This window comes from Gallus gallus, chromosome 1, assembly GCF_016699485.2.
Source record: "Gallus gallus isolate bGalGal1 chromosome 1, bGalGal1.mat.broiler.GRCg7b, whole genome shotgun sequence".
In the NCBI taxonomy this organism is placed as follows: domain Eukaryota; kingdom Metazoa; phylum Chordata; class Aves; order Galliformes; family Phasianidae; genus Gallus; species Gallus gallus.
This window is the reverse complement of record NC_052532.1, coordinates 35,794,807-35,802,297: the sequence shown is the minus strand read 5'-3', so window position 1 is coordinate 35,802,297 and position 7,491 is coordinate 35,794,807. Positions and strand designations below refer to the sequence as shown.

The window sequence follows — 7,491 nt, the reverse complement described above, 5'->3', positions numbered from 1 at the left end:
CAGACTGTGTTGATAAACAAATGTTTACCCTCTCCCCATTAAACTCAGAGCTACCTATAAATGTTCATATATGGGAAACAACTCTTCCCAGCATTTGGCCTTTGCCCTGTCCTCGAGGGAGGACACACACACACCTCATGTGCCTGAGGGAGCTCGGAGCTGCCCTGTGAGGATAGACATTGGAATGGGGTGCAGAGCTCTGGGCCATGACCCCTTTCCCTGCCCTGAGAGCAGCTCTCATTGAAGTGAAATAAAATGCTTTATTGGTGAGGGTATGCAAGCACCTGGGCTCCAAAATTCCCGTATCGTTAGACAATAAGCAAATACCCTGCCTGTTTCTTTTCCTCTGTGCCTTGCTCCCTGCAGATGCAGCAGCCTTTGTGCAGCCCTGTAGTGCTTGGGTTTGGTGCAGCAGCTGTTTCCCATTAACCCGTAGCTGACAGTTTACATCTATTTAACAGAAAACCAGTAACCAAACCATTGTGGTAGCTGGCATACAGTCTAGTAAATGATATCCACTTCATGACAAACAAACTGGAGTTTCCTTTGTTTTCTGTTCTCATCCAGCTGCAGCCAGCAGCATGACACTGTGCAAAAGTTTGGACAGGATTGCTGAGCAGTTCACAACAACTTCTAAACTTACCCCTCAGTCCACAGTGACATTTTCTCAACCATTTCATAGAATCATAGAATTGTAGAACGGCTTACATCAGAAGGGACCTTAAAGCCCATCCAGTTCCAACCCGCTGAGGCGGGCAGGGCTGCCATCCACCAGGTCAGGCTCCCCAGGGCCCCATCCATCCTGGCTTTGAATGCCTCCAAAGATGGGGCATCCCCATCTTCTCTGGACAGCCTGTGCCAGTACTTCACCACCCTCTGAGTAAAGAATTTTTTCCTAAAATCTAACCTAAATTTCCAAACCCTGCTGACTTGTTCACAGGAGAGATCACCTTAAACCAACTGCCTACTCACCTGGGTTGCAGCCACCCTAAGCCCTGTACCCCTGGCACCAGCACAAGTTTAGGGGAGAGACCTTCACTTCTTGCTCTGCCTCTGTGGGAAAGAATCACTCCGGGTTTCAGAGGTGTTTCTTGTGACCACGAGGACAAGCATCAGCCGAGGTAGGAATGACCTAACACCATATGAAAAGCAGGCTGTTGTTCCAGCTTTAGATATATTTATAACACTTGATGAATGGTGCAACTAAATGTGTAATTAGAGCGCAGCCAAGGAGCATAGCTTCCCAATTTAGACTTGAATACAGCCGGTAACAGCTAAATATAGGCAAGGCCTCACTGGAGGAGGAACTCCTTGCTGAGGTGGTACTCTTTGCTGAGGAGGTTTGCTTGGGAGACTTAAGGCAGGGCTGGCTACTTGCCAGGGCTTGTCCTCAGCTCTGGATTCATTCCCAGAGCAACCTCAAGAAACTTCCTGGCCATTCTGCATAAAAAAAGAAAACACCTTTTCCTATAAAAGCTTAAGACTAAAAATACCCCCTAGGGAGGAGGCTTTGGAAGCAATTGGCTCTACAGAGCAGTGTTTGGTGGCCCAGGAGGGAAAGGACGGGATGGTGGTGAGAAATAAAACCTCCACATGCATTTCCTTGGGCCCCTTTCTTCCTGCTTACAGTAAATGCACTATTAGTGCTAAGCTGAGACATATTGCTTGGGCTTCCTCTGCAATATCCAGGTTATTCAGTGAGGCAGGGAGCAAAGGTGCAACTTCAGCTATTCTGTCACCTAGGCCAGATGTGACGGACCATTGTCTGGGCCAGCTGCTCTTGGGTCCAAATGAATATTCAGTACCTAGCACAGCTGGAGTGTAAAGCTAGCAGTGGGGACCTAAGTGCTGCATTCAGAACAAAAGTGCTGATGACTTGATGTTTTTACCACTGTTTACTCAGGAAGAAGGGGAGTGTTACCATGACCCTTGCTAGGTTTTAGACTTGTGCTCATTCACCAAAGAATTCCTCACCAAAGTGTGCAATAACCTGGCTAAATTGTGGTTAAACCCACAGCACCTATGAACCTCAGTTACAGCTTCAGATCTCACCTGTAATCCTTGGCAGCATTAGCTTTTGTGGTTGTTGTTGTTAAGGAAAAAAGGAGTAAATGGGAGTTACTTGCTTGCCTCTAAGGGTGCAAGTGTGGGATGGACGTGATTAGTACATGAAGGGGGCTTGAGATGCAAATGCAGCCCTGTGTTGTAGAAGCCTGTATACCATATGTTATACTTAAAATATTTAAGGGTTCAGAAAATCATACTAGTAGCAAATATCTCAGGGTACTGTTTTAAAACTTGTGACATTATTAACAAAATTGTCTAATTGCATTTGAATTCGAAAGCTTTGATTGATGGAATCATATTTTGAGGGCATTCTGTGCTATTAGGAAGCTATCTGGATAGAGCAGTGGAAGCATGGATCACAGAGATGGAAAAGATGTCAAGGATCAAGTAATCTGCCCTTCATCCCAATGGTGTTAGCTAAACCACTCCTGCCAGATGCTGGTTTGGCCTGTTCTTAACCATCTCCAGCTGCAGAGATTCCATAAAGGCAGTTTATTCCCAAGATGTTTGCAAAGATGTGACAGAAAGGTTAAAATAAGTCTGAATGGATGAAAAAGTTCAAGTCTGGAAGGGACAAAAGAAACAGCAGGGGTTAATAACACCTTGCTGAGCAGGTCCTCACATCTACAAGGAGCTTCTCTGGACACCTAGACTGGGAAAACAAGAAATTACTTGAAACAAGGGAGAGCCTATGGACAGACCAAGACAGCACGATACCTAGTATAAAATTAAACTTCAGTGGCACAAAGCAGTTATATCAGCGGCTACCCAAAGTCCGGCATATTCATATCCTTCATCAGACATTACCCAGGAAATATCCAGTCTAATCAGTTTTAAGGAGGTATCAACTTGAAGATAAATACTTCCTTTATCCTGTTACATCTGTATTCAGATTATCCATGTGCTGGGAATAAAACCTTTGTTCACACGTACTCAGCCTCCATTCTTGCAAAGGCACTTTTTCAGTGCAGGCTAATTGCACTAACCTGATGCTGCAGGTGGAAGCGGTGGTGCTATGAAGTATCTTCTTTCCTTGATGTCAGGCACCAATCCAGCTCTTTCTGCCAAAATCAGTGATGGGCCTTTTGTTTTCTACTGCTGTGAGTAAATCTTGATGTTCAGAAAAACACTCCTAATTGCAGATTTGTTTTTCTGCAGTTGTGGGTTCTGTACCTCCACTGAATATTAAAGCCCAGACTGGAGAATAACATCTTGGTAGCTTATTTACCGTTACTGTATTTTTATAAGCCACAAGTACTCATTCTATGAGTGCAGCAGATTTCTACAGTTACTCAGTCCGCTAAGAGCTGCCAGTGGCTTGATTGCACTGCAGTCTTGTAGGTGATATTTCCCATACCACTTCATGGCAACTTGCCATGGGTTGCTCAAGCAGAGCAAGTTACTGTATGGTCACATACCCATGTTTACACCCCAGCACTGCCCATCATGTGGAATTAGGAGAGGTTATGGCATGACACAGTGGAACCAGCGTGTAGGCCAGGGCCTTCACAGATGCAGGCGATAGAGGAAGCACTTTCAGTTTTCTCAATAGTGGGCATGCAGCTGGATCTGTGGAGAGGACACACGCTGAGGTGCTATTGGGCTGGTGTGAGGAGATCGCCAGGGTGAGTCCTCTGAGAGGAAGGGACCCCTGGGAATGGCGCACAGGGGACGCTGCAGCACTTGGGAGAGTGTATCCAACCAACACTGCAACACTGTCTCTTGGAGCAGCACCGTGTTGCTTTGCAAGCTTCTAGGGCGATTTCTTTCTGCCAGGTTGCACCTATGCAGTCAACATCCAAAGGCTATTTCTCGTGCTGAACCCTCCAGAGCTTGTTATGATTACAATGCTCAGTGTGCTGAATCCTGCATTATTTTCACCACTTCCAACACCACACCAAGCAAAGCAAAATTTGGGAAATTACCCCATAGGGTGGATAAGGAAACAGATGGACCAACCCTGTCACTTCTAGTCATCTTGCACATAACCTGTAACCCTCATGGAACAGTTTTCAGCCCTTGCATTCAAAAGGATTATGGAGAATTTGTATTCCTCACACCATGTGTGGTTTTATCCTTTGTTGTCATTCATGGGCATGGTAAATGTCCCCCCACATGCCACCAGGTTATAGACTGGGAAGCCCTGGTGGGAAGTTTTCACCATTGGCTAGCATTGAGATGAGTAGGAAGTTCCTCGCTATGACTTTCCTTCCTCACTTTCTTGGAGGTATGAGCCACATGTTAAAACTTTAATTTCCAGAACTGTCTACACAGTCCTGAAATTTGAGCTCTAGGGAAAAAGGAGTAAGCCTACCCAGAAATTGTCAAGAAGACAGACAACTTCCTTTCTCAGCTGACAGAGGGAATTCACCCTGCACCCTTGCTTGTAAGCACTGATGCAAATCAGGAGTTACCTTTGTCTGTGATCCCTATCTAGATCTTGCTGCTAAGTTCCCACTCCTGGTTCCCATCAACAAGCAAAACTAACAGCAGTGGATGGTCTTCAAATGCAGAGCTCCTACAAAGGCCAAAGGCTTTTAGTAAAGATGATTGTGTAATTTATTCCAAGTTCAAATTTTAACCTCAATGCCTTCATTATAATGTTCCATATGGACTAGACTTGGATTTAATACTCAGGAAAGTTTTTTTTAAGTTTGGAAAAAGAACTTAGAAAAATCCAGGACTTCAACAACCAGGCATGAGATGAGAAGATTTGCAGTCTGTGCAGAATCTATTGCTCTTGGCCTGGCTTATATTTCAGAAATTAGTATTAGCCTGTGAAAAGGGCTCAACATCACCTCCTTTTCTTTAAAGAGGAAGCGTTTCTGTTCCTGCTTTAAATTGCTCCAGCACATGCTTGGCTGTCATGTCAGCTCTGCAGCTCTCAGACCAGATTCAGGTGCATAGCTGGAGTGGCCCCACAAGGGACAGCTGCATTGCACCAACTACCCAACAGTGCTAGTGAATTCCAAAGCTGGGCATTGGAAACTTTCCCTGGCCTGAATAAGGGTAGAGGCAACTAGAGAGAAGTTAAATTAGGTAAAAAGTTAAATTAGAGGGGAAGATTGCAGCTTCTCATGTAGAATTTAATTCTAGCAATTAATTGTTATTTCTACCTCTCCGTAGGACTTTGATCATTTTGGTGCCTGGAGATCTTGCTTTACACATCACCAGGTTGAAGCTCTGACCTTGGGGGGGGGGTCAGGGGATCCACCAAGCTGTGAGCTCTACAGACCACTACCAGACCTGAGGAAGAAGAGGAGGCACTTACTCTACCAGCTCCTGGTGAGGGGCAGAACCTCCTGTTCCTGCAAAATGCATGGTGTCAGGGGCATCCTGAATTTTGAAGTTGAATTATGTGAGACATGTTGCAAACATACCTGACAGGAACTGATCTTCTCCGTGTGAAACCTCTGGTCTTCAAACTCACCTTATATGTTTATTAAACCTCTAGGATGAGAAGCCTGAAGAAACTCTCATTTGAATACAGTTTCGTGCAGGCAGTTTGCCTTTCAGGACAGGCTCATGATGACTGCTTAACTTTGGACTTGCCAAGAGTTTGAAACGAGATGCCGAAATCCCACAGTCACATGATGGCTGTTCTTGCCACACAATACAGGACCACAAGTGAAAAGCAGCAAATCACCAAAATACCAGATGGGTGCTTGACCCAACATATCCAAGCCTTTGTGCAACCCATGGGAATTTGTGAACGTTCTTAAAATAAGGCAAGATCCCATATGTATCTCAGGCATTAGTGAAATTACATTCCATAGGTCACATAAAAATAACATGGCCCTGCATGTCTTAAACCAAAGTGAGAAGCGCTTTTCTTCTATAATTAATACTTCTGTGTTTGCCAGCAAGACTCCAGCAGCATTGGTTCCCAGTGGAAAACTCTGTATAAAATCCGAACAAACAGACCAGTTAAATTGTTGTGTTTGCTGTTTTCCATCTCCAGCTTGGATACACCAGAGGTTGTATCAGGCTGCACTCAGGCAGCATGCTGTTACAACACGAGAAGAATAAAAACAACACCAAATGTTTTACTCAAAGGCAGCCATTTGTACTATTCTCCTGGAGACAGACAGCTATTTTCTCATTATTTAAATAGGACCTAAACCCTATAAGAGAAGCTGCAAGTAACAGTCTCCTTATATCTACAAAAGAAGGCTTCCCTAACTGCTGGCTCTAAACCAGCTTTTATTTGACAGCCATGCCATAATTACGTCTGGGTCAGGAGACATCAACTGACAAATTTTATTTGGAAACAATAATTGGGGAAAGAAGCAATAACCGGGCAGAGCTAATTATTTGGGATCCATTTTACACTCCCTCAAAAGCCTTCCACTGGTTAACAAAGGAATTAACATAAAAAGCACACCCTAAACAGTATGGGAGAGAAATAGTGCTAAAAGATTAAGCAAAACCAGAAAAATATGCAATGAGCTCTGAAATCTCAGCTGAACGCTTTGGAGTAGGGAAGTGAAGCAGTAGCTCGAAAGTTGTTGTAACAGATGGGGGATTTGGCCAATGTGCCAGGAAGGAAAGTTCCCTTTTCCGCATCTCTGGGAGACGGGGCACCAAACTGGCCATCCATTCATCTTCATCTTGGTGTTTTCTGAAGTACTGATCAACAAAAAGATTATTCTTTTAAAGTAGCTGATCACAAACTGCACCAAGTTTTCCAACCAATGGTTGCCGTGCCCTGAAGCCACAAGATATTCAAGATATTTGCTGAAGACAATTTTTTGGAGCTTCTGATAGTTCAAGTAGATTCCTCAGTGAATGAGGTCATTGATGACTGGGCTGCAGCCATGACATAAGTTTATGAAAGCAGGGCCAAGAAGCCAGCAGGAATCAGAAGAGAGGGTTATAATGGTATTACCACCTGTTTGGCTCACCTTGCTTTATGAGACATGTTAGGCAGTCATTTCAGTGCCCAGGCTATTTTGGTGACTTGTATGACAAGATGTAAATTTATGTACGTTCAGACATGGAAACAAGGACTTTCAGGGAAGAGTTTCAGACTGCCAAGCTCCTCACTCAGCACCTATGCTCCTCACCTCATCTCTGCACATACCTGCTGTGGAATGAGTGCTTTTTCAGGGCCCCCAGCTCCTATATCTCTCCTTTGGCTTCAGAGACAATCAAGGGGGAGCAGGTGCTCAAATCAGATATGTAGTGCTGAGCAGGATGATGCCTCCTGTGTGACCTGTGGAAGAAACACACTTCCCAGAAAAGCAGCTCTTACTGTTGTGGCTCCATGACCGTACCACAGAAGACAAGTGCTTCAGTAGGCCATATCAAGGACAAGCCATCTGCCATCTGATACACTGCTAAAATGCTATGGCCAGCACACTCCTGGCCCCATCCCAAGAGCAAAGCCCTTCAAATCCCTGGGTAGGAAGAGAACATATACAA

The 7,491-nt window shown here is 44.7% G+C and overlaps 1 long non-coding RNA gene across 1 annotated transcript; it reads left to right on the top strand.

The window, feature by feature from the left end:
- The first annotated feature begins 748 nt into the window (after nucleotides 1-748).
- LOC100858495 lies at nucleotides 749-2,999 on the top strand. Its single transcript, XR_005849123.2, has 3 exons — nucleotides 749-775; nucleotides 941-1,121; nucleotides 2,391-2,999. It is a non-coding gene; the product is annotated as an uncharacterized LOC100858495 (long non-coding RNA).
- Nucleotides 3,000-7,491: the final 4,492 nt, after the last annotated feature.